This window comes from Saccopteryx bilineata, chromosome 3 (genome assembly GCF_036850765.1).
Source record: "Saccopteryx bilineata isolate mSacBil1 chromosome 3, mSacBil1_pri_phased_curated, whole genome shotgun sequence".
NCBI lineage: Eukaryota > Metazoa > Chordata > Mammalia > Chiroptera > Emballonuridae > Saccopteryx > Saccopteryx bilineata.
In genome coordinates, this window is record NC_089492.1 from 214,464,607 (window position 1) to 214,491,510 (window position 26,904).

The 26,904-nt window shown below is 43.1% G+C and overlaps 1 long non-coding RNA gene across 2 annotated transcripts in view; it reads left to right on the forward strand.

Moving 5' to 3' along the window:
- Positions 1 to 1,773: 1,773 nt before the first annotated feature.
- The window catches only part of LOC136331008 (uncharacterized), a 42,873-nt gene continuing 17,742 nt past the window's right edge, over positions 1,774 to 26,904 (forward strand). The window contains exon 1 of one of the 2 annotated variants that reach the window (XR_010730427.1): positions 1,774 to 1,879. This is a non-coding gene — a long non-coding RNA (uncharacterized lncRNA). Of the gene's footprint in view, positions 1,880 to 1,911; positions 2,107 to 26,904 lie in introns of those variants that run through there. The other variant, XR_010730426.1, reaches the window with a different exon arrangement.

Consider the following 26,904-nt stretch of genomic DNA (forward strand, 5'->3'; position numbering starts at 1 on the left):
CAAGAACTGGTGGGCCATTACCTTTAATCCTAGCTTGCACCCAGCAGGCAAGAAATACATACAGTGGGAAAACACTTCCCTTTCCATTCAGGGTACCCAAAGCCACTGACTTATCCTAGTTGCCTAGAATCAAAGATTTCTAGCTCACCAGCCTTATTCACCTCTGTTCCCCATCTCCTCTCTACACAAACTGGCTTCTCCTTCAGCACTCCGCCATCTTGGCTACTTCTCCTCTCCTCCATGTGGCCTTTCTCTGCTCTCCTCTCTACTGCTAATCTCAGGAACCGAGAGAGAGCAAGCTGCCCCATTTTATAGTGTAGAAATCAAAACCTTTAATCCAATATATAAACAAGGAAGTCTCTGATACAAAGTCACTTAGGGTGGGAAAGGCTTAGTCTTAAAACTAAGCCTTAGGGTATAACGACCCTGCCTGCTTACAGCCTATAGTTTGCACCCAGTGCAAACTATAAGTGAGCAAACCTATATATCATATTTACAAACTTATTTGACCAACAGCAATACATATTTTTGGTATCTTGTGATCCTTCCCACATTACTTTTCACTATCTCAGACTTTCATCATTCACAGACAACCTTCACAATTTCTCCCATATTCAAATACTACGTGGGATATTCTCTTATTTTCTCTCAAATACCTTATTTTTTAAAAATGAGTTTATCTTTAGAATCAATCTTCATATTGCTATCATAAATGGAAAAGCAATATCATAAACAAGTTAATCATGTATTTAATGTTCTATAAACTAAAATAAATGTGATATAATAATACACGTTGGTCTGCATGCCATACTTTGGGAAATACTGAATTATAGTCTCCATTCTTCCCTCTTTTCTATCACAAATAACAGACACAAGAAAAGTCAAAGCTACACTGGAAGTTGAACACAGATGACACACCAAGCTGTTCTTTTTCTAAAGGACAGAAGCACCACATCCAGACTTGCAATGGGGAGAGGCGAAGTGTCTCCTGCAGCAGCGCTAACAAGGGTCTGCAGATTGTGTCCCAACTGGGCCCATTCTTTAGTATCCCTCCGTGGTCAACCCCAGCTGCTCCATGGGCCCCACATTGGCAGGAACAGAGCTAAAAGCCCAATCCTTGCATCCCGTGTTTGTCCTTTGTAGACTTCTCAGAGCTATGACCCTGACCACATTTTCTTTCTCATTTGGTTTCCTCTTATACTCTTATCCCTCTCCCACCATTATCTTCTCCAAACTGCCCTTATGTTATCATAGCTGTGGCAGGAGACCACAACACACCTATCTTTCCTTCCTAAAATTAGAACCAGGATACAGGAGCAAGACATATGAAGGTCAAAACACCAGATTTACTACTGATCAAGGTCAAATGGAAAATATAGCTGGGGTCTATGGTCAAGTGGGCTTCCTCTACATCCCTTGCAATATGATCATTTCCACACAGTCACTGGCAGAGTTGGTTGAAAACAAGCCTCTGTTGGTAGGGGTAGAGAGCCTGTCAGTGCTATGAAAAAGCATGTACTGGCACTGTGGGTGAGAACACAGATGGCATCCAGCCAAGTATGCTAAAGTCCTGCTCAATCTACTGCTCAGATGAGTCAGCCCCGTGACTTGGAGCAGTAAATGAGGGAGGCAGAGAGAAGCGGGAAGTGATCCTCTCAGTCTTCCTTCTTGGGAGGTGGAGAAGTTGCCTCCCTTTTATGGAAGCATGAGGAAGTCCAGGATGTTATCCCTTAACAATGACCTCTTATTGTTTCCGCCTATAGTGACCAAATGTCACAGAATGAACTTTGGAACCCTTAGTCAAACAGAGCAGGAAATGGGAATGCTGAACTGCAAAATGCATATTGGCAGCCAAAAACAACATGCGAAGATTTCTCAGGTACTTGTTAGGCAATTGCTGCCATGGGACACCGGTTTATCTGTAAAATGGCCCAAATTGGGCATATTCTCACCTCCCGTGATAAATGCTGTGGTCATGAGCCAGCTCTGGTGCCTTGAGCCTCAGTATCCCGACCAGGCTTGCCTTTACTCCCATTCCCAGCAGAATCTGTCTCCTTCTCTGTCTCCAGGGAAAACCTGCCGTCCATTGGCTCTATAGTCTCACCTGTGAGTATGCAGTTTCATCATCTGATTAAAATACTAGGGTTTTTGTTGGGCAGATAAAATATATTATGCTCACTTTGTTAAAGATGGCACTGCCCACATGGAAGCCCGTCCTCCAGGTTATTGCTTGGGATGGGTGTGATTATGTTAATATATGTTGGGGGAGGGCTTTCATGCTAAAAGGTTTTTTTTTACAACAAAAAAATTTTTTTAAATTAATTTTAATGCAGTGACATTGATAAATCAGGGTACATATGTTCCAAGAAAACATCTCCAGATTATTTTGACCTTTGATTATGCTGTATACCCCTCACCCAAAGTCAAATTGTCTTCTGTCACCCTCTATCTGGTTTTCTTTGTGCCCCTCCCCTCCCCCTCCCCTCTCCTTTCTCACCCCCTCCCCACCCCTCCACCCCACTCCCTGTTACCATCACATTCTTGTCCATGTCTCTGAGTCTCTTTTTTTTTTTTTTTTGTATTTTTCTGAAGCTGGAAATGGGGAGGCAGTCAGACAGACTCCTGCATGCGCCCGACTGGGATCCACCCGGCACGCCCACCAGGGGGCGATGCTCTGCCCATCCGGGGCGTCGCTCTGTCGAGAACAGAGCCACTCTAGCGCCTGGGGCAGAGGCCAAGGAGCCATCCCCAGTTCCTGGGCCATCTTTTGCTCCATTGGAGCCTCGGCTGCGGGAGGGGAAGAGAGAGACAGAGAGGAAGGAGAGGGGGAGGGGTGGAGAAGCAGATGGGCGCTTCTCCTGTGTGCCCTGGCGGGGAATCGAATCTGGGACTTCTGCACGCCAGGCCGACGCTCTACCACTGAGCCAACTGGCCAAGGCCTTCTGAGTCTCATTTTTATGTCCCATCTATGCATGGGTTCATATAGTTCTTAGTTTTCTCTGATTTACTTATTTCACTCGGTATAATGTTATTAAGGTCCATCCATGTTATTGTAAATGATCAGATGTCATCATTTCTTATGGCTGAGTAGTATTCCATAGTATATATGTATGTACCAAAGCTTTTTAATTCACTTGTCCTCTGATGAACACTTGAGCTGTTTCCAGATCTTCTCTATTGTGAACAATGCTGCTATAAACATGGGAATGCATTTCTCCTTCTGGAACCATTTTATGGTGTTCTTGGGGTATATTCCTAAAAGTGGGATGGCTGGGTCAAAAGGCAGTTCAATTTTCAATTTTTTGAGGAATCTCCATACTGTTTTCCACAGAGGCTGCTCCAGTCTGCATTCCCACCAGCAGTGTAGGAGGGGTCCCTTTTCTCCACATCCTCGCCAGCACTTATTCTGTGTTGTTTTGTTGATGAGCACCATTCTGACTGGTGTGAGGTGATATCTCATTATGGTTTTAATTTGCATTTCTCTAATGATTAGTGATGTTGAGCATTTTTTCATATGCCTATTGGCCATCTGTATGTCCTCTTTGGAGAAGTGTCTATTCATTTCTTTTGCCCATTTTTTGATTGGATTGTTTGTCTTCCTGGTGTTGAGATTTACAAGTTCTTTATAAATTTTGGTTATTAACCCCTTATCAGACGTACTGTCAAATATGTTCTCCCATTGTGTAGTTTGTCTTTTTATTCTGTTCTTATTGTCTTTGGCTGTGCAAAAGCTTTTTAGTTTGATATAGTCCCATTTGTTTATCCTGTCTTTTATTTCCCTTGCCCATGGAGATAAATCAGCAAATATATCACTGTGAGAGATGTCAGAGAGCTTACTGCCTATGTTTTCTTCTAAGATGCTTATAGTGTCATGCCTTACATTTAAGTCTTTTATCCATTTTGTGTTTATTTTTGTGAATGGTGTAAGTTGGTGGTCTAGTTTCATTTTTCTGCAGGTTGCTGTCCAATTTTCCCAGCACCATTTGTTGAAGAGGCTGTGTTTACTCCATTGTATGCCCTTACCTCCTTTGGCAAATATCAGTTGTCCATAGAGCTGTGAATTTATTTCTGGGTTCTCTGTTCTGTTCCATTGATCTATATGCCTGTTCTAATGCCAGTACCAAGCTGTTTTGAGTACAATGGCCTTGTAGTATAGCTTCATATCAGGAAGTGTGATACCTCCTCCTTTATTCTTCTTTTTTAAGATTGCTAAGGCTATTCGTGTTCTCTTTTGGTACCATATAAATTTTTGGAATATGTAATCTATATCTTTAAAGTATGTCATTGGTATTTTAATTGGTATTGCATTGAATTTATAAATTGCTTTGGGTAATATAGACATTTTAATGATGTTTATTCTTCTTAACCATGAGCACGATATATGCTTCCACTTGTTTGTATCTTCCCTGATTTCTTTTATCAATGTTTTATAATTTTCCGAGTACAAGTCTTTAGTCTCCTTGGTTAAATGTACTTCTAGGTACTTTATTTTTTTGGTTGTAATAGTGAAGGGGATTGTTTCCTTAATTTCTCTTTCTGACTGTTCATTGTTGGTGTATAAAAATGGCTCTGATTTCTGAGTATTAACTTTATATCTTGCCACCTTCCTGAATTCATTTATCAGGTCCAGTAGTTTTTTGACTGCGACTTTAGGATTTTCTATATACAATATCATATCATCTGCAAATAATGATAGCTTTACTTCTTCTTTTCCAACTTGAATGCCTTTTATTTCTTCTTCTTGTCTGATTGCTATGACTAGGACTTCCAGGACTATGTTGAATAAGAGTGGTAAAAGGGAGCACCCCTGCCTTGTTCCTGATCTTAAGGGGATTGCTTTTAATTTTTGCCCATCAAGTATGATGGTGGCTGTGGGTTTGTCATAGATGGCTTTTATCATGTTGAGGTATGTTCCCTGTATTCTCACTTTGTTGAGAGTTTTGATCATGAATGGGTGCTGGATTTTATCAAATGCTTTTTCTGCATCTATTGAAATTATCCTGTGGTTTTTCTCCTTCCTTTTGTTTATGTGATGAATCACATTGATTGATTTGCAAATATTGTACCAGCCTTGCCTCCCCAGAATAAATCTCACTTGATCATGGCGTATGATTTTTTTCATATATTGCTGGATCCGGTTTGCTAATATTTTGTTGAGGATTTTTACATCTATATTCGTCAGGGATATTAGCCTATAATTTTCTTTCTTTGTGTTGTCTTTGCCTGGTTTTGGAATCAGAATTATGCTTGCCTCATAAAAGGAGCTTGGAAGTCTTCCTTCCTCTTGAATTTTTTGAAATAGCTTGAGAAGGATAGGAGTTAGTTCTTTGAATATTTGGTAGAATTCACTTGTGAAGCCATCTGGCTCAGGACTTTTCTTTGTTGGGAGTTTTTTTTTTATTTCTGGGGTTTTTTTTAATTAAATTTAATGCAGTGACATTAATAAATCAGGGTACATATATTGAGAGAAAACATCTCCAGATTATTTTGACATTTGATTGTGCTGTATACCCCTCCCCCAAAGTCAAATTGTCTTCTGTCACCTTCTATCTGGTTTTCATTGTGCCCCTGCCCTCCCCCACCCCCTCTCTCCTTCCTTGCCCCATCCCCCCTCCCCCCACACCTCCACCCCTGTTGCCATCACATTCTTGTTCATGTATCTGAGTTTCATTTTTATGTCCCATCTATGTATGGATTCATATAGTTTTTAGTTTTTTCTGATTTACTTATTTCACTCCGTATAATGTTATCAAGGTCCATCCATGTTATTGTAAATGATCCGGTGTCATCATTTCTTATGGCTGAGTAGTATTCCATAGTATATATGTACCAAAGCTTTTTAATCCACTCGTCCTCTGACAGACACTTGGGCTGTTTCCAGATCTTTGCTATTGTGAACAATGCTGGGAGTTTTTTGATAACTGTTTTGATCTCATTTGATGTAATCGGTCTGTTTGGGTTTTCTGATTCTTCCAGATTGATTTTTGGAAGATTGTATGTTTCAAGGAATTTGTCCATGTCATCTAGGTTGTCTAGTTTTTTGGCATATAGTTCTTCATAGTATTTTCTTACAATCCTTTGTATTTCTGTTGTGTCAGTTGTTATTTCTCCACTCTCATTTCTAATTTTATTTATTTGAGTCCTCTCTCTGTTTTTCTTGGTGAGTCTAGTTAATGGTTCATCAATCTTGTTTACCTTTTCAAAAAACCAGCTCCTAGTTTCATTGATCCTCTGTATTGTTTCTTTAGTCTCTATGTCATTTATTTCTGCTCTGATCTTTATTATTTCCTTCCTTCTACTACATTTGGGCTTTATTTGCAGTTCTTTTTCTAGTTCTTTTAGATGCAGGGTTAAGGTGTTTATTTGAGCTTTTTCTAGCTTTTTAAAGTGTGCCTGTAGTGCTATGAAACTTCCTCTCAATACTGCTTTTGCTGTGTCCCATAAATTTTGAGTTGTTGTATGCTCGTTATCATTTATTTCTAGGATTTTTTTTATTTCTTCTTTGATCTCTTTCTTAATCCATTTGTTATTTAACAACCTGCTATTTAGTTTCCATGTGTTTGAGAATTTTTGAGCTTTTCTGTTGTTGTTGATATCTAATTTCATGCCATTGTGATCAGAGAAAGTGTTTGATATGATTTCAATCTTCTTAAATTTGTTGAGACCACTTTTGTGCCCTAACATGTGTTCTATCCTAGAGAATGTACCATGAGCACTTGAAAAGAATGTATATTCTGCTGCTTTAGGGTGAAAGGTTCTGAAGATATTTATTAAATCAAGTTGATCTAGTGTGTCCTTTAAGTCTAAGTCTGCTGTTTCTTTGTTAATTTTCTTTCTTGAGGATCTATCTAGTGATGTTAGTGGGGTATTAAAATCCCATACTATTATAGTGTTGCTGTTGATCTCACTCTTTATATTCATCAAAGTCTGCTTTATATATTTAGGTGCTCCTCTATTAGGTGCGTAGATATTTATAATATAATATTTATCTTCCTGTTGGATTGCTCCCTTTATCATTATGTAGTGGCCTTCTTTATCTCTTACTATGTTCTTTGTTTTAAAGTCCATTTTGTCTGATATAAGTATTGCTACCCCAGCTTTTTTTTCATTTCCATTTGTATGAAATGTTTTTTTCCACCCTTTTACCTTCAGTCTATGTGCATCTTTTGTTTTAAGGTATGTCTCTTGTAGACAGCATATGTACAGGTCCTGTTTTCTTATCCTTGCAGCTACCCTATGTCTTTTGATTGGATCATTTAATCCATTTATATTTAAGGTTATTATTGATATGTTGTTGTTTATTGTCATTTTATTCTTTAAAGCTGTATTCCTCTTTTGCTATATTCTTTTCCCACTTTGATCTGTTTACAAAATGCCCCTTAACATTTCCTGCAGCATTGGTTTGGTTGTAATGAATTCCTTGAGTTTTTTTTTGTGTGTGGGAAACTTTTTATTTCTCCTTCAATTTTAAATGATAGCCTTGGTGGATAAAGTAGTCTTGGTTGTAGGTTCTTGTTCTGCATTACTTTGAATATTTCTTGCCATTCCCTTCTGGCCTCAAGTGTTTCTGTTGAGAAGTCTGATGTCATCCTTATGGGGGTCCTTTGAAGGTGATAGCCTTTTTTCTCTTGCAGCTGTTAATATTTTCTCTTTATCACTTAGCTTTGGTATTTTAATTATGATGTGTCTTGGTGTAGGATTCTTTGGGTTTCTCTTTAGTGGAGTTCTCTGTGCTTCTTGAACTTGTGAGAGTTTCTCCTGCATTAATTTAGGGAAGTTTTCAGCTATGATATGATTGAACAAAGCCTCTATCCCTTGTTCTTTCTCTTCTTCTTCAGGAACCCCTATGATGCGGATGCTATTTCTCTTTATGTTGTCACAGAGCTCGAGTTTTCTCAGACTTTTTGAGTCTCTTTTCTTTTTTCTTCTCTGCTTTCATGCCTTCATTCCAGTTGTCCTCCAACTCGCTGATTTGATCTTCAGCTCTATCCATCCTGTTTTTAATTCCTTCCATTGTGGTCTTCATATCTGATATTGTATTTGTCATCTCTGACTGATTCTTTTTTAATATTTTAATATCCTTTTTTATACTTGCTATTTCTTTATTTCGGTGTTCGTGATGACCATTCATTGTTGTTCTAAGATCCCTAAGCATCCTTACAATCATCATTTTGAACTCCGCATCCGGAAGTTTGATTATTTCCATATCACTCAGTTGATCTCCGGAAGGTTTCTCCTGTGGTTTTATTTGGAATGCACTTCTTTGTCTTCTCATTGTGTCTGTGTGTTTAGGTGTTTTCTTTGTAGATTTGGTTGAGTCTAGGCTTGGTGTTGTCTGCCTCCAATTTTCACTTGTGTTGTTTCTAGGTCTTCTTGGGTTGGCATCAGCTATTATTTGTAATCCACTTTCAGATTTGGGCTGCTTTGAAGTCTTGATTTGTCTGTTTTCTTAACAGGTGATTGTCTTGTTTGCTGATCTCAGCAGGGGCCTTATTTAAAACTGTATCCAGGAATGCAGTGGGTGTGACCTGAGGCTTTGAAGTCCTCTTCTGCCAGTTAATCTCTCTGGGGGTGGGTTGCTTTCTCAGCTTCAGTAGAGGGAGGTGTATCTCAGATCTCCATGGAGACCTGAGTTACTGCCCCTCCTCCCCATTTCTTGTTTTCAGCTGTGTCTTGTTGTGCTGGTTGGAGCTGGAGAGATATCTGTATCTCTGTCACCTGGAAGTACTTTTGTATTTTGCTTTGTGGAAGGATCAGCCCCTCCCCCAGTTATGGCTGCCTCCAGTACTGAGTGAGTCAGCTTTTCAGGTCATCACCTGTATTCCTCTCCCCTTCACCATTCGTCTCTCTCTCTCTCCTTTCTTTTTGGAAGACAAGCTGGCCCTTTCAACACACCTCATTCCCTGGTCGCCAGGCAAGTGGCTGTGAGCAGTATTTACTGCTCTTTTCCTTGGAGTGAGAGCCCAGCCTCACTCCCCCCCACCCGTTCCTGTAAGCAGGGGTGATTCAGGCACTCCCTACCAGGTTTGTTGTGGCTTCTTCTTTGCTCCTTGGTTTTTGAAAGCTGTTCTTGTAGTCCAGATTTGGTTTTTCACACTGATTGTTCATAAATTAGTTTATAATCCAGTTCAGTGGTGTGAGTTGGGAGTCTGTGCATCTGCCTACTCAGCTGCCATCTTCAGGTCCCTCCCTGTTGGGCAGATAAAATATATTATGCTCACTTTGTTAAAAATAACGTTGCCCACGTGGAGGCCGTTGCCCAGGTGATATTAATGTGTGTTGAGAATCCTTGTAGCCTGGGGCTTGGTTTTGGGATTAAGCCTTTCCCACCCTTTTTGATGTGGGGCAGTACAATCCAATCATGTCTCAGAGAAGTGTCTTTGTATTAGAGACTTCCCTATTTTGTATATTGGATTAAGGGGTTGGGTTTCTACACTATAAAATGGGGACGGAGCGGGAGCTTGCACTCTTGGTTCCTGAGGTTATCATTAGAGGAGATAGCAGAGCAGAGAGCAGAAGGAGGCCATGTGGAATAGGCCAAGAGAAGCAGCCAAGATGGCGGAGTGCTGAGTAAGATGCCAGTTTGTGTAGAGTTTGTATCTGGGATAAGGAAGGAGATGGGGAACAGAGGTGAATAAGTCTGGTGAGCTAGAAACCTTTGATTCTAGGAAACTCGGATAAGTCAGTAGCTTTGTGAGCACTGAATGTGAGTGGGTTTTGGAGCCCAGTGTGTATTTTTACTTGCCCGCCGGGTGCAAGCTAGAATTAAAGACTATGGTCCACCAGTTTGTGGCTCCATTGTTTCTCTACCGACTGTCCAAATCCAATGCGAACCTGCATAGGCCAGGCTTCTGTGATAGTGACCCCAGCCGTGGCTCCTGGCTTTACACTCCCCAAAAGATTTTAAAAGGAAAAGAGATCACGTTGTTCTGGGGAGATGAGTGATTACGTTCTAGGAGAAGTCCATGCTGTAGGAGAGCAGAGAAAGGCCACGTGGAGGAGGCCAGGAGAAGCAGCCAAGATGGCAGAGACTTAAAGAGAAGCCAGTTAGTGAAGAGTTTGTACAGAGAGAAGGAGATGTGGAACAAAGGAGAATGAGGCTGGTGAGGTAGACACCTTTGATTCTAGGAAACTTGGATAAGTCAGTAGCTTTGTGAGCACTGAATGAGTGGGTTTTGGAGCCCAGTGTGTGTTTTTAATTGCCCGCCGAGTACAAGCTAGGATTAAAAGTAATGGCCCACCAATTTTTGGCTCTGTTGTTTTTTTACCGACTGTCAGAATCCAGTGCCAACCTGCATGGGCCAGGTGGCTGTGATGGTGGCCGTGGCTACTGGCTTTACAATTTTAATGATAGTAATATTTATTTGTACTTTATTTTAAAGCAAGAGCTTATTAAACCATTTTTTCTTAGAGAGAGAGAGAGAGAAAGGAAGGGGGAAGGAGGGAGAAATGCGAAGCATCAACTCAGTTGCTTCACTTTAGTTGTTTATTGATTGCGTCTCATACATGCTTTGACCAGTGTATGGCCAGGGGCTGCCATCATGGTCATTCACATGCAGGTTCTCATTAATTTCAGGCAGATGGTAAAGAAACAGTGGAGTTGGAGGATGGTGGGTCATTCTGTTTATTTGTGTCTCACCAAGACAGCCACACCACAAGAAAAGTCAAGGGAAAAGCAGAAAACCTGCTTTTTCCATGGAGGGCAAGGGATCAGTGAGGAGAGAAAGCAGAAATCCTCCTGAACCTCTCAGTGGTGGGGGAAGAATCTCCCTTCCAGTAAACATTAGCAAGACAATGGCCCCTCCCAAGCAGGAAGGCAACTTGCCACTATGTCTGGCTTTGCCCAGCCCCCAATGCAAACTATAAGCGAGCAAATACATACATCATATTTACAAACTTATTTGACCAACATTCCACCCCTTTTGCTCGCTTTACAATCTACACCACAGGTATCTTCCACAATGGTCACTGTATGAGGAGTGAGATACATTGCATATACAGAAACAGTACAAAATACAGCAATAGAATTACCAAATCATAAGCTATGGGCGAAATAAGAGAGCTGTCAGTGGCACCAAGATAGGCAAACCTTTTCCCTCTGGCAGAATACAGGCCAGAGTTTTGTCTGCAGACAGCACCGTAGCTGGTACCAGAGGCCGCCCTGATCGGGCATACCAAACCTTATTGGCCAATACACCAGCATCTGCTGGTTCTGTGTGTAGTAAAATAGGAGAACTCATTATTGGCCATAAAGAAATTACAAAGTTGCCCTTCATAATGCTGTCCCCATGAGCACTCAAGGGATAATACACTTCTACCTTAGGTGGCCAGGTGCTGATTGCCCAAGGAGTTCACTGGAGGTCCACCTCTAGCCTCTTTCCCCATGGTGCCAACAAGGCCACCCATTTCAGATGGGGGGCCAGTGCGGTCCAGGGCCAAGTCCATTGAAGCCATTGGCCTTTAAGAAGTGCTGTTGGGGCCTGACCTGTGGTGGCGCAGTGGATAAAGCGTCGACCTGGAACTCTGAGGTCACCAGTTCAAAACCCTGGGCTTGCCTGGTCAAGGCACATATGGGAGTTGATGCTTCCAGCTCCTCCCCCTTCTCTCTCTCTCTCTTTCTTTCTCTTGCTCTCACCTCTAAAATGAATAAATAAATAAAAATTAAAAAAAAAAGTGCTGTTGGGGCAGGCAAGAGCATGTTGCCCTGCTGTCTAAAACCTGGCTTGAGTAAAATGTCCTTGGTGCGTATCTGCAACTAAATGGGGGCAGCTGCCCGATGCAGGAGGGCCTCTACTGGGGCTGGGCTTCCCCGTCGAGGTCTCTCATTCAAAATCCAGAGTACTGTCCATAAGCGGTGTGTCCATCCAGTAAGGGAGCCGGTGCCCCCCTCCTGTCGCAGTCCCTCCTTTAAGAGTTCATTATACCGCTCAATGATACCAGCAGCCTGGGGGTGGTAGGGAACATGGCACTTCCAGTCCACCCTTAGCTCTTGAACCCATTGCCTCACCATTGAACCAGTGAAATGGGTACCATTGTCACTTTCAAGGACCAGTGGCTTCCTGTATGCGACACTCAGGTGGTTCAGAGCCTGTATGACTGCCCTCTGGTCAGGGTTACGGGTGGGATAAACAGCAAGCAGCCCGGTGGCAGTATCTACACAAGTGACTGCATACTGGTACCCATCTGACTTTGGTAAGGGTCTAATGATATCTATCTGCCATTGTGTCAGTAGAACATGACCCCTCTGGATCTGTCCAGGTGACACCAGTGGTCTCCGAGGGTGCTTCTTGGAACATACTGCACATTGCTCACAGGCTGCAAGTACCTCTGCATAGGACACAGGCAAGTTCCATGCCTTAATTGTAACCCACATAGTTTTCTGTCCCGGATGAAGCAGGCGCCAGTGGAGCCACTGTGCCACATCACCTGCAGGTGCAGTCTCCAACCATCGCACCCTTGCCAACGTATCTGCCTCATCATTCCCAGGATGGGCTAGAGGGGCATGCCCGTGATATGATATACTATCACCTGCTTCTGGTGTCCTATTTCCCATAAGTCCTGCCACATGGCCTGACCCCATAGTGGACAGTGCATTACCATCCACTGGCTAATGTGCCAAGTAGCCCAGCTGTCAGTGCAGATCACCAGAGGTGAAGGTTCATTATGGGCAACTAGCCAAACAGCTCTTAATTCTGCCCACTGGCTGCGGCCTGTACCTGTGTCCATCCAAATAGTCTCAGTGGCCGGATGGAAGGCTATAGCTGTCCATTTGGCAGGTTGGCCCCTGCTAGAACCATCAGTATACCAGGCATCCTCGGGGATGGGCATCCGCCCCTCCTGGTAGGGACTGACTTCAGGTTCTGCCTCCTGACCCCAGACACACCTGACTTTAAGTTCACATAGGTGACCGGAACCAAGACTTCCTGCAGTTCTGCCCTCAACGGGCTGGTGTTAAGAGCACAGCATTGTTGTAGGTAGGCACCCCACTTGGCCAGGGTGGAGGTTTGGGCCATACCACTATGTGGCTTGGTCACCCAATCTCTCACCCATCCTGCAATAGAGTATGTGGTCTTGACTGTAACTGGTGTTGTGGTTGTAATACTCTCAGTGGCCCGGAGGGCAGCATACATAGCTGCCAACTGCTTCTCCATAATGAGTAACAGACTTCAGCACCTTTCTACAATTGGGACCAAAACCCCATAGGTTGCCGTAAGCGCTTTGTCCGTTGCCACAAGCCCCATCCATCCAGCTCACAGGGCCTGGCAGGATCAAACATATTCAAGGTCTGTGCCACCTTGACAGCTCTCTTAGCAGCTGCAAATGAACGTTGCACCTGATCCCAATGAACCCCCTTCTGAATAAGGCTGTACAAGGGGCGTAGTAACTGAGCCAAATGGGGTATAAATGCTCGCCAATACTCCAACAAACCTAAGAATTCCTGTAACTTTTACCATAGTGTGGACAGGGTATGCTTGGATCTTATCTATAACTGTGTTGTGTCAGGGATAACTTTTGTCTTACCCGACCAGACAACTCCCAAGAACTTAACAGATAACCCAGGTCCTTGTAATTTGTTCTCCTTGACTGCCCAGCCACATGCTTTCTTTTTTTTTTTTTTTTTTTTTTATTTATTCATTTTTGGAGAGGAGAGGGAGAGACAGAGGGAGAGAGAGAGAGGAGAGACAGAGAGAGAGAAGGGGGGAGGAGCTGGAAGCATCAACTCCCATATGTGCCTTGACCAGGCAAGCCCAGGGTTTCGAACCGGCGACCTCAGAGTTCCAGGTCGATGCTTTATCCACTGCGCCACCACAGGTCAGGCACCACATGCTTTCAAATGGGAGAGCAGGATAGAGACTGCTTGCTTCAATTCTGGAGTAGAATCACTAGTTAGCATAATATCATCAATATAATGGTACATGGGAACTGCCTCTGGCTGTTTCCATTTAGCCAGGTCGGCAGCCACCAACCCATGGCACAAGGTGGGGCTATGCAAATAGCCCTGGGGTAACACTGTAAAGGTCCATTGTCTCCCTTCCCAATTGAAGGCAAATTAGTCTAGACTCTGCAGCTATATCAATAGAGAAAAAAGCATTGGCCAAGTCTTTTACAGTGGTATGTCCCCAACTCACGGCTTAGCTGATTCATCATGTTAGCTATTGAGGGAACAGCAGCGTGCAAAGGGCGAACAACTTTATTAAGTTCTCTGTAATCTACTGTCATTCTCCAGGTTCCATCTGGTTTGCGCGCAGGCCATACTGGGGAGTTGTAAGGGCTGTGTGCTGGCTGGATGATCCCTGTCTTTTCTAGTTCGAGGATTGTCCCTGTGACTTCTTCATAACCACCTGGCAGGCGGTACTGCTTAGTGTTAGTCACACGCCGAGGGATGGGTAATAGCAAAAGGGAATGTGATGCGTGTCCCTGCAATACTGCCTTTACAACCCTGATCCTCAGCCAGAACTCCCAGCTGTAGTTTCCAACCACAGTCCTTGCAAGACATCTACCTCCAAAATATATTCAGGAATAGGAGATGCATACACCTTATATGGCTTAGGAGGCAGTCTCCCTATCCCCAATGGAATAGTTATTGGCTTTACTCGAACAGTTTGGCCCCCATAACTGTCTATGGCCACTGGGGTCCCAGCAAACTGCTCTATGTTCCTGTTGTAGTAATATAATGTTATAGTAATTAAATATACAGAAAACAAAAATATGGAAGATATTAAAAATAATTAAAATAATATTAAAAATAATTATTAAAATTAAATATAGTTATGCAACTTGGATAGGAATTAATATAGTGGGTACAGATGTGATAAACAGACTCTGACTTACAAGCAGGGCCCAGTTAATGTGTGGGTGAAATTATACCTAGATAAGAAGTGGCTTGGTGTTACATAAGAACATCTTAAAAACTGGTTTGATGTAAACATTTCAGGAGATTAACATAAAAAGGGTTCCCTGTGAGGAACTCCCAAAAAGGTGGTTTGAGATGATAATCTTGTAGATTGACACCTGTTAGAAGGCCTTGGCCAGAAAAGGTACTAAAGCTGAGGGGCCCCCTGCTGCAGTAGTCGCTCAGACTCCAACAACGTGGACTGTCTCCATGCCGCTCTGAGCTCTGGCCAAAGACAGCCGAGAGGAGCTGTCTGACCAGGCACGCCAAAAGGATTTGTGAGTAATAAATTGCCTGTGTGATTATTGCAACTAACTCTATGTCGGTCATGTCTTTCCTCTGGTGGCAGTTGGTGTCAGCACTTAACAATAGCATCCTCATAGCCGCTTCGAGAGTAGTCTTGAAGAGGCTGCCAGCCCTGCTAATAAGCAGGAGTGTCCCACTGCACAGGAAAGTTGAATCCGGGACGCCTGATTGACATAGAGCTTGGGCTCTACTGGGACAGTTCCCATAGAGGAGGGAACCTTCTGCACCTGTATCCACCAAGGCCAACACCTGTTCTACATTGGAAGGGGACCAGTGGATAGCCAGTTCCACGTGTGGCCTCCGGTCCCTGCCCATCCCTGTTAGATGGGTCCCTCGGCCCTTTTCCTATTCAGTTCTCTTCTCCCTTGGCTATCTCTATCATATAATCTTTTTTTTTTTTTTTTTTTTTTTTTACAGAGGCAGAGATAGACAAGGACAGACAGGAACGGAGAGAGATGAGAAGCATCAATCATCTGTTTCTCGTTGCGCGTTGCGACTTTCTTAGTTGTTCATTGATTGCTTTCTCACATGTGCCTTGACCGCGGGCCTTCAGCAGACGGAGTAACCTCCTGCTGGAGTCAGCGACCTTGGGTCCAAGCTGGTGAGCTCTTTGCTCAAGCCAGATGAGCCCACGCTCAAGCTGGCGACCTCGGGGTCTCGAACCTGGGTCCTTCCGCATCCCAGTCCGACGCTCTATCCACTGCGCCACCACCTGGTCAGGCTATCATATAATCTTGTAACCGAGCTGCCCATGCACCAAATGTTTTATTGGTAGCTGCTGGGGCCTTTCCTCTCAGTGGCTGGAATTTCTGTTCTGGTTTAAGCTGCCAGCAAAGCTCCAAAAGAATTTTATTAGACTGGCTATCTAATTTCTCCCTATCTACTCCAGCTGCAATAAAATCTACTCACATCTGTGTTCGGGTTAATTTTATAGGCCCGTTTCCCTTGTTAGAGGGGGAGGGGAGCAACATAGGCAGCAGCCCTCACTGCTTTATGATCCTGCACAGCCTCCAGCTCTCCCAAATCTGCTACCATCTGTGTAGCTGCATTGATGAGCTGCCCCACATAAGGGCCCAAGATAGCCACAAGTGACCCAAACAGGGCTGATGGGGCGCTAGCAAGGACAAATTCCCTCATTTTTGCCATAAACACTTCCTCCTCTGCCCCACGGGACCCCGGGGTTGAAAGCAGCATTCTTCATACCTAGTTCCTGAAGGACCTTTACTAACTCACTGTAGCACTGCCACTGACTCATTGCCCCTGGCAATTCTTCAGCATTCTGCCGGACCATATGAATGGCGGCCATCACCTATTCTAATAGGGTATGGGCTCCTGGGTTGTCACAGCAGTTCTGAAGATGCTGCCTCAAGGAGGAGTGTGTGGTAATGGCGGCCAATTTCTCCATCTCTGTTCCAGAAAGCATGGCGCCATCTACACCTATGCCCCATAATCGTTGTACCAGGGACTACCAGGGAGTCAGTGGGTTTCTGCCTAAATTGTGCCCCCAACTCCATCAGCTCTGCCTGGGTATAGGGCCGGACCACAGAGTGTTCCACTACCTGGGCAGGAGGCTGTGGCTGCCCCTGAGGAACTCCTCGCTTCTGGGTTTTTACCTTCTTGGTGTCCACTGGTTGGGCTCTCAGTGTGCGTATGCAGCTTCAGCCTGAGCCTTCTCAATCTCAGAAGAGGAGTTGCAAGCGCCTGCCCCTGCTGACTCAAAGCCAATCCACCAGCATGGATGCTGCTGCTCCTTTGGCCACTGTTTAGGCTCCTGTGGCTGCTGGCCTCTGGCCAGAAGCTGAGACTCAAGCTCTTGAATCCGCAGTTGTTTCTCCAACAACTGCCCGTGCAAACGTTCAGCTTCCAGGGCAAACTACAACTTGCGAACCCGTAATTCCTTCTCCAGTGCTCGCTCCAATTCCAGCCTTTTCTGCCATTTGATTTGCAATTCATCCTGGAGCTTTTGACCTCGGGTGGCTTCTCGCACAGAACTCCTGGTTTCTTCTTAGATAAAAAAACACCCAGCCCACGGCCCCTAAAAGGACAGAAACCCATGGGGAACCAGAACAGCAGTCAGTCCTCTACCCCACCCTTCAAGGGTGGCAGCTCCATACCAATCTGATCCAAATCCTACCACAAACTACACCAGTTGTAGGGGCAGGGGCCACCAGTGTGGCCATTCGCATGCAGTTTTTCATTGAATTCAGGCAGATGGTAAAGAAATGGTGAAATCAGAGGATGGTGGGCCATTCTGTTTATTTGTGTCTCACCAACACAGGCAAGCCACAAGAAAAGTCAAGAGAAAAGCAGAAAACCTGCTTTTTCCATGGAGGGCAAGGGATCAGGGAGGAGAGAAGCAAGAAATCCTTCCGCATTTCTTGTGGTGGGGCAGAATCTCCCTTCCAGTAACCATTAGCAAGACAATGGCCCCTCCCAATCAGGAAGGTGACCTGCAAGCTCATAGACCACTATATCTGGCACTGTCCAGCTTCCAATGCAAGCTATAAGCAAGCAAACATATACATCATATTTACAAACTTGTTGGTTTGTAATATGATGCTTGTTGGTCAAATAAGTATGTAAATATGATATATAGGTTTGCTTGCTTAGTTTGCATTGGGTGTGCTGGGACAGGCTGTAAGCAGGCAGGGTCATTATACCTTAGGGCTTAATTTTAAGTCTAAGCCTTTCCCACCCTAAGTGACTTTGTATCAGAGACTTCCTTGTTTGTATATTGGATTAAAGGTTTTAATTTCTACATTATAAAATGGGACAGACTGGGAGCTTGCTCTCTTGGTTCCTGAGATTAGCATTAGAGAGGAGAGCAAAGAAAGGCCACGTGGAAGAGAGGAGAAGCAGCCAAGATGGCAGAGTTCTGAAGGAGAAGCCAGTTTGTGCAGAGTTTGTGCAGAGAGGAGGAGATGGGCAACAGAGGTAAATAAGGCTGGTGAGCTAGAAACCTTTGAATCTAGGAAACTTGGATAAGTCAGTGGCTTTGGGAGCCCTGAATGGAAAGGGAAGTGTTTTCCCACTGTGTGTATTTCTTGCCCACCAGGTGCAAGCTAGGATTAAAGGTAATGGCCCACCAGTTCTTGGCTCCATTGTTTCATTACTGTCTGTCCGAATCAAATGCAAACCTGCATGGGCCAGGCAGCTGTGTTGTGCATGGGCCATGGCTACTGGCCTTACATTTGGAGTAGTCTGTGGCAGGATTTGATACAGATAAGTATGGAGCCGCCACCACCTTTGAGCAGTGGAGTAGAGGACTGGCTGCTGTTATGGTTCCCATGGCTGTTCTTTTGGGGACCGTAGGCTGGCTGATTTTTACAGTCATGCGTGTGGAAACTGAGAGCTCTATGGAAGAGGCTGCCTGTACTTGCAGACCAAGCAGTGGAAGGAGCTGGAGCAAACGTGGGAGAAAGAGATGCCGACCCTGGAGCTAGAACAGCGCTGGAGGAGGAGGCCGACCAGGTTTGTGAGATTTGCTTGGAAATGGAGCAGCTGCTGGAGAAGGAATCACAGGTTTGTGACTTGCATGTTGCCCTGGACGTTGTGGAGAGCCAGCAGCGGCGGGAGGCCAGAGTTGGGGCTGCAGGGCCTGCAGAGCAGAAGGCGGAGGTGGCCTGGGTCTCAAGCCCAGCAGTGGGAGCTGGTGTTTTTAATTCCTCTTTGGAGAATGAGGAGAATCAGGCTGGAGTTGCGATCCACAGTCTCCAGAAGGTGAGAGCCCAGCAGCAAGGACTTCCTACTATGCCCCTGGTAGGTCTGTGATTTGGGGACATAGGGGTGGATATCATCATGCACACTGGAGCAGAGATGGAAATGCTGACTGCCATTTCCATGTGCTCCTCTTTGAGACAGTGTAAGACCTGTCAGGACGGCAGGGATGAGGGGAGTGGCTGAGGCCCCATGTGCTTGGACTGATTCCTGGACTATGACCAGAGTGGGCACTGGCTCCTTTGTTGGATGAACTTACAGATTTTGGACAATATGAAATACCCTGATGGGGTGGGGGCGGCTTTGCTAAAGGCCCTTCCGCTGCCCCAGGAAGCTTTTCCCATGGCTAGAAAGAAGTCCGAGGATATTTTGCACTTTTGGCAAAGTGCTCAGAGACTGGTGAAATGTACCTTTGTAATTGTTGAAATTGTATGATTTGTCACGTTGTTGTAATTTGTGTAATGTGTCTAATTTCCTTGTGCAGGAATACCTGTGCTTTAGATTGTGAAGCGAGCAAAAGCGGTGGAATGTTGGCCAACTAAGTTTGTAAATATGATGTATATGTTTGCTCACTTATAGTTTGCATTGGGTGTGGGGGACAGGCTATAAGCAGGCAGGGTCCTTATACCCTAATAGGGCTTAGTTTTAAGACTAAGCCTTTCCCACCCTAAGTGACTTTGTATCAGAGACTTTCTTGTTTGTATATTGGATTAAAGGTTTTGATTTCTACACTATAAAATGGGGCAGACCGGGAGCTTGCTCTCTCTTGGTTCCTGAGATTAGCATTAGAGAGGAAAGCAGAGAAAGGCCACATGGAGGAGAGCAGAAGCAGCCAAGATGGCGGAGTGCTGAAGGAGAAACCAGTTTGTGCTGAGTTTGTGCAGAGAGGAGGAGATGGGGAACAGAGATGAGTAAGGCTGGTAAGGTAGAAATCTTTGATTCTAGGAAACTCGGGTAAGTCAGTGGCTTTGGAAGCCCTGAATGGAAAGGGAAGTGTTTTCCCAGTGTGTGTATTTCTTGCCCACCAGGCGCAAGCTAGGATTAAAGGTAATGACCTACCAGTTCTTGGCTCCGTTGTTTCATTACCGTCTGTCCAAATCAAATGCAAACCTGCACGGGCCAGGCAGCTGTGTTGGTGGCTGTGGCTACTGGCCTTACAGTGCTCAAACTGAGCCAGTGACTCCTTGCTTAAGCCAGCAATCTTGGGCTTCAAGCCAGTGACCTTTGGGCTCAAGCCAGTGACCCTGGGATCATGTTGATGATCCTGTGTTCAAGTCAGTGACCTCATGCTCAAGCTGGCAAGCTAATGCTTAAGCTGACAAGCCTGCGTTCAAGCTAGGAACCTCAGAATTTTGAACCCAGGAACTCAGTGTCCCAGGTCAATGCTCAATCCACTGCACCACCACTGACTAGGCCTTATTATACCACTTTTAAAGAATACGAGTAAGAGCGTATGAAACCACTTTTAGAGAATATTAGAAGAACTTCTTCAGTTTCAGTTCTTTCTGTTAACCATGGGGCCATTTATGCTGCCTTTGTAGTTCCATGTCATGTTCACTTCTAAAAGATTGTCAGCTTTTGTATTAGCCATCTCAACTTCCCATGTCTGCTTCTATTCTCAGCTGCTACAGAACAGCAGGTAAGCTGCTGTTAATGCATTGACACAGGGCCCAAGGGTAGGCTTTTAGCCAACCGCCTACTGGAAATTTTATAAAAATCAGAATTGCCTATGTAAATTAACATAAATATATATATATACGAAGGTCTTAGACTAGCCAAAACAACTATGAAGAAAAAATAAGAAAAAGAAACAGTGTTGGAAGACTAATACTATCTGATTTTATGATGACTTATAAAGGGACAGTTATCAAGACAGGGGTGGTGTTGGCATTAGGATAGATAAATAAATTCATGGAACACAATAGAGAGTTCAGAAATAAACCATACATATATGTAAAACTGATTTTTGACAAAGGCAATCCAATAGAGAAAAAGGAGTCTTCTCAACAAGTGGTGCTGGAATAATTGGATAGTTATAAGCAAAAAATAGAAAAACAAACAAAAAACTTTGATTCACACCTCATCCATATGTAAAAATCAACTTGAAATAATCATAGACCTGAATGTAAGTTCTAAAAATATAAAACTTCTAGAAGAAAATCTTGGGTTGCCTGGCCAGGTGGTGGCACAGTGGATAGAGTCTGACTGCAATGCGGGGGACCCAGGTTTGAAACCCCGATGTTGCTGGCTTGAGCACGGGGTCGCTGACATGAGCGGGGGATCATAGACGTGACCCCATGGTCACTAGTTTGAGCCGAAAGGTCACTGGCTTGAAGCCCAAGGTCATTTGCTTGAGCCCAAGGTTGCTGGCTTGAACAAGGAGTCACTTGCTCTGCGGTAGCCCCACCACCACCACCACCTTGGGCAAGGCACATATGAGAAAGCAATCAGTAAACAACTCAGGTGCCATAAGGAAGAATTGATGCTTCTCATCTCTCTTCCTGTCTGTCTGTCCCTATCTGTCCCTCTCTCTGACTCTCTCTGTTTCTGTCAATAAATAAATAAATAAATAAATAAGAAAAGCTTGGGTTATATAAGAATTTTTCAGATAGGTTACCAAAACTATGATTCATAAAAAATCAAATTAATAAACTAAACTTCATTAAAATTAAAAACTCTGCTCTTTCAAAGACACTGTTAACAAAATGAGAAGATAGACCACAGACCAGGAGTAAATGTTTGCATGTGTCTGGTAAAGGATTTATATTCAGAATATATAAAGAACTTTCAAGTCTCAAAAAAAAATAGCCCTTTAGAAATAATGAGCAAAATATGCGAACAAACATTTCATGAAAGAAGATAGGTGATTGGAAAAGTAAACTCATGAAAATAGTATCAGCATTATTAGTCATTAGGGAAATGCAAATTAAGACTACTGTGAGATACTACTACATACTAATTAGAATGGCTAAATTTTAAGACTGACCATACTTGTGAAAATGTAAAGGAACTTGGACTCTCATACACGACTGGTGGGAGTGTAAAATGGTACCACCATTTTGAAAACATTTGGCAATGTCTTAAAAAGTTGAACTTATATATCATGTGATCCAGACATTCTACTCTTAGGTATTTATCCAGGAGGAATGAAAGTAATATCCATAAAGAGACTTGTAGGGAAATGATCATAGCAGACTAATTTGTAATAATTTCAAACCTGAAACAACCAGACCAAATGTCCATCAAAAACATTGTCGTGCTAAGTGGGGCAAAAATAAGTTTACACATGTTAATATGGAAAATAATACAATAATTAATAAGCAACAGTGCAAGAATAAACTGTGTTTTGTGTACTCACAACTGTAAACCTACTTTTGCCCCACCTTGTATATCCATATAATTGAATACTATTCAGTAATAAAAAGTAATGAACTATTGATACACACAATGGATGAGTCTCAAAAGTAAAAGAATAAGACAAAATAAGTAAATAGCATATATTCTATGTATATAAAATAGAAAATGCAGACAGACTTATCTATAGTAATAGAAAGCAGATCAATGATTGCCAGGGAATTGAGGGAGAGAGGCCAGAGGGAGCTATTAAAAAGGGGTACGCATGGATGGAGACTTGACTTGGGGGGGTGAACACACAGTACGGTGTACAGAGATGAGTTGTAGAACTGTGCACCTGAAACCTGTATAATTTTGTTAACCAGTGTCATACCAATGCATTCAATTAAAAAATAAAAAATAACTAAAAAGGGACATGCTTATACTTTTGGGGGTGTTTTGTTTATTTCTCAATTTTGGTGGTAATTTTATGGCTATGTCAAAACTTAACCAGTTGTATACTTTAAATATATGCAATTCATTTTATGTATGTTATGACTCAGTAGCACTATTAAAAGTGTGTATGTGTTATGTGTGTGTTACCCATATGAGACTCCTAGAGAAGCATAATATTGCAGGTGAAGGCATAAACTTTGGACCTGGACTTTCTTGGTTTGTGTCTTGTTATGTATCTTGGGAAAGTAACTTACTTTTTCTATTCTCAGTTTTCTTAACTGTAAAATGGGCATAATCATAGTACCCACTACCTCATAGAATTGTTGAGGGGATTAAATGAGTTAATGTGTTTAAAGCATTTAGAATAGTACCTGACACTGTAGTAAGAGTTCATAAAATCTTAGCTATTGTTATTAGTAGTATGGCATCTATTAAGTTTACAGCAGTAAATATAATTACTGTCAAATCAGGCCTGTTATAAAATATTCATGTAATACCAATCTATTAAAAGTAAAAGCCCCTTTGCTTCAAAATACTCTGGAGGAAAGGGTTAGTAGATTAAAAAAGATTAGCTTTGTCTTGATCTTTATTATAGCTGGAGGGTAAAAGTTCCCTCGGCTTTGCACACATTCCTACTTTTCCCATTTCATCTCTCAGAAGTCAACACAATTAACATTTTAAAAAAATTAATTTGATTTTAGAGAGAGAGGAGGGAGAGAGAAAGAGACAGAAACATCAATCTCAATCTGTTCCTGTATGTGCCTAGATGGGGGATCAAACCCACAACCTCTGTGTCTTGGGATGATGATCTAACCAACCAAGCTATCCAGCCAAGATCAATTAACATTTTTTTTTTTCAGGGACAGAGAGAGTCAGAGAGAGAGAGATAGGGACAGACAGACAGGAACAGAGAGGTATGAGAAGCATCAATGATCAGTTTTTCCTTGAGACACCTTAATTGTTCATTTTTTTTTTTATAATAAATTTTTATTAATGGTAATGGGATGACATTAATAAATCAGGGTACATATATTCAAAGAAAACATGTCTAGGTTATTTTGTCATTAAATTATGTTGCCAACCCCTCGCCCAAAGTCAGATTGTCCTCCGCCATAATTGTTCATTGATTGCTTTCTCATATGTGCCTTGACCGCGGGCCTTCAGCAGACCAAGTAACCTCTTGCTCGAGCCAGTGACCTTGGGTCCAAGCTGGTGGATTCTCACTTGTCTTTGTCATCATAATAAATGTTCATTGCAGAGCTAGAAAATAGTGAACTTCTAATTTTGGTTGTTAGGATTCTCAAAAACTGGAATTTTATTCGTTTTTAAAAAATGTGTTATATTCAGATCCATACAGTCTAGAAACATCATTGAAAGTGAAAAATAGTTATCGATTTTAATTGTTAATTTAATTGTTTATTAAGGCAGAAATAAAGCAGAACAGGTTATATTTTAGATTTGACATAGCGTTGTTTTAGAGGTGTTTTGGGGGGCGGGAGGGAGATTATTCTTTAAAATAGGTTCCAAAAAGGGCTGCAGAATATATCTTTACTTGACAAGGAAGAATGGGAAATCTTCTATTTTACATCTTCTTCCTTCCTTTTATGATACTGAACAAAAACAGCCTAGAATATCACATGTACAGGTGACTTGGGACAAACTGACTTTCTGTGTTTTTTCGGTAAGTTTGGAGCATTGGCATCATTGCAGAAAAACACAACCTATGTTATTACCATACTTACTGTGTCTATTTTTATTGTTCTATTTGTGAACTAGAAAACATTTGGAAGCAATTACGCTTATTTTTCTTAAAAATCACTGTTTCCCCCAAGAAACTTTCGTGGTTGGTTTCTTCTGCGTTTGGGATTCAACTCTGATTGTGGGTCCAGTTGTTATACATAAAATTGTGACCCTCAAACAGCTCATCAGCCGTGGGAGGAATGAATTCATCACACAGGGTTTAATTTGCCCTTCGCTGAGATATTTAATTTCTGTGGTAGGTCCTTGCTCAGTTACACAGTATCTGACCTGGTAATGGCAGCCTAGCAACAGGGGTGGGGCTGGGGGATGACTCCACCCACCCCAGGCAGAGGTCCCAGTGAGATGTTAATTATTTACAGTGGTGGATTAGTGAAGCTGCCCAAGTGGATCAGGCACCACATACTGGAGTTCTTGGCCTTGCGACCGAAGTGCACACGGGTGATATATGTATCTGAGGACCTGGAAATACACTTCGTTCCACATTTCTTGGTTGGTTAAAGGCAATTTGCAAAGTTGAATGGCAGTTAAACTTAATCTAAATAAATCAAGCATTATATAGAACTGTAAGGTATTTTTCCCCACCGAGAAGGAAGGAAGAGGGCCGGAGCCGCAAAGTGTGGAATAAGTAAACGGCTTTATTGAGTACAGAGCGCACACCCCGCCCGGCAAGGTTCCCTGGCCCGGAACAAAGAAAGATGAAGAAGAAATGGAGGTCAGGGAAGTTGCACGGATTAAACCGCGTGGGAGATATTTAAAGGGTCCCTCTAGGGAAGTGGTGCTACTATGACATGGTAAAATTTCACTGGCTGGCAGACAATCGCTTCTTTCCAAATGGTTCCTGGGAAGTTTCCTTTGGCGGGCTTGATTGTGGGCGGTCCTAGCCAAAGTGGGCGGGTTTGAGTTCTCCACATGACTATCCTCCATTCACTGACCTTACAAGAACGATCAATTTTCTGAGTAGTCATAAGCTTTTTAAGTTATACAAAAAAGAAAGCTACTACTCAGATTTTAAATACTATGTCCAATATGTCTGGCCTCCTATTAAAAGGATCAAAGGTTAATATTAAACTGGGCATGCAGAGCCCCTGCCTAAATCCTATTTGAGAGGAAGAGACACTTCCATTATTCATTATTATTAATAACAATGTTAAAATCAAAGATTATTGCATAGGTCGGAGAGGAAATGCTATGGTTTCTCTGGGGGTTTTGTGTATGCGTGTGTGTGTGTGTGTGTGTGTGTGTGTATCTGAGACAAAGCAAGAAAAGGAGGTACTACATTTATTAAGCATCAACAATGTGCTAGGTATTTTACATACATTGTCTTTGTATGAGACAGATACGATTATTATTCTCATTTTACAGGTGATATAACTAAGACCTGGACGGTGCATCTTGTCTAGGGTGATGAAGTTGGGATTAGGACTCAGGTCTGAGAGCACCCCAAGTTCCCCTTCTTTTCAGTGCACTCTATGCCAGACCAAAAGACTTAAGGGCAGAAAAAGCAGACTGGATTCACCCCAAGGTGCACTTGGAAAGGGGGAAAGGTTGGAATTAAGGGGAAGGGAAGGAGGCACACCAGGTAATTCCATTTTTATTCATGCCCAATATTCCTACATCGTTCATTACAGGTAGTTAGTTAGCTTCCTAGCTTGAGAAAACTGTGTTCTCTTCTGGGATTCAGCAGGTCTGGCCTGTCTGCCGAGTGGAGAGTCTGGGCGAGAGAGAAAGACTTTGGAGGAGGAGTCGAAGAGCCTCGGAGGGACCTCATCCCAGGGAAGGAGGAGGCAGCACAGTGCACTGGCCCCAGTTCCAGTGCCTCAGAGTCAAAGGGAAGTGAACACGCTGAGTGGTCTGAGACATTCTACCCCACCCTCTTTCCTTCCCTCTCTCCTTCTGAAGGCACCAGACCCACACAGAGGTCTGAAGGCTTTCCGTGGCTTCTCCTGCTCTCTCTCCCAGTAAATCTTTCATCCCTGTAAGCCTATTTGGTGTTTGCTCTGTGCAGGACCTGACGGAGCACAGAGGCGCAGCCCCAGCACCTCCCCCGCTGGTGTTACAGGCTATCAGGCATACTGAGAGATGGGGGTCTTGAGCGCCTGCTGGTTGCAGGCTTGTTTTTAAACATATTTGACTCCACCTTCCCAAAGATGACAGGACACACCTGGAGGCCCTTTGCAGAAGGATGAGATACTCGATAAGCAGGTGGGGTGAGAGCCCATAAAACCTGGGCTATGTCTGTTTTATGTGCCCCATTGGTGGCCATAGGCTGGTGAGCTGATGAGACCTGGAAAAACGGAGGCTATAAACACACAATGCAAATATCATACTGCATCAGTAATAATTGCTATCATAAGTAAGACAACCCCTTGTTTTAGTTTCTATAGGAAGAACATTACAATCGTGTTGTATTTATAATTTAGGTAAAAAGGTAGCAACCC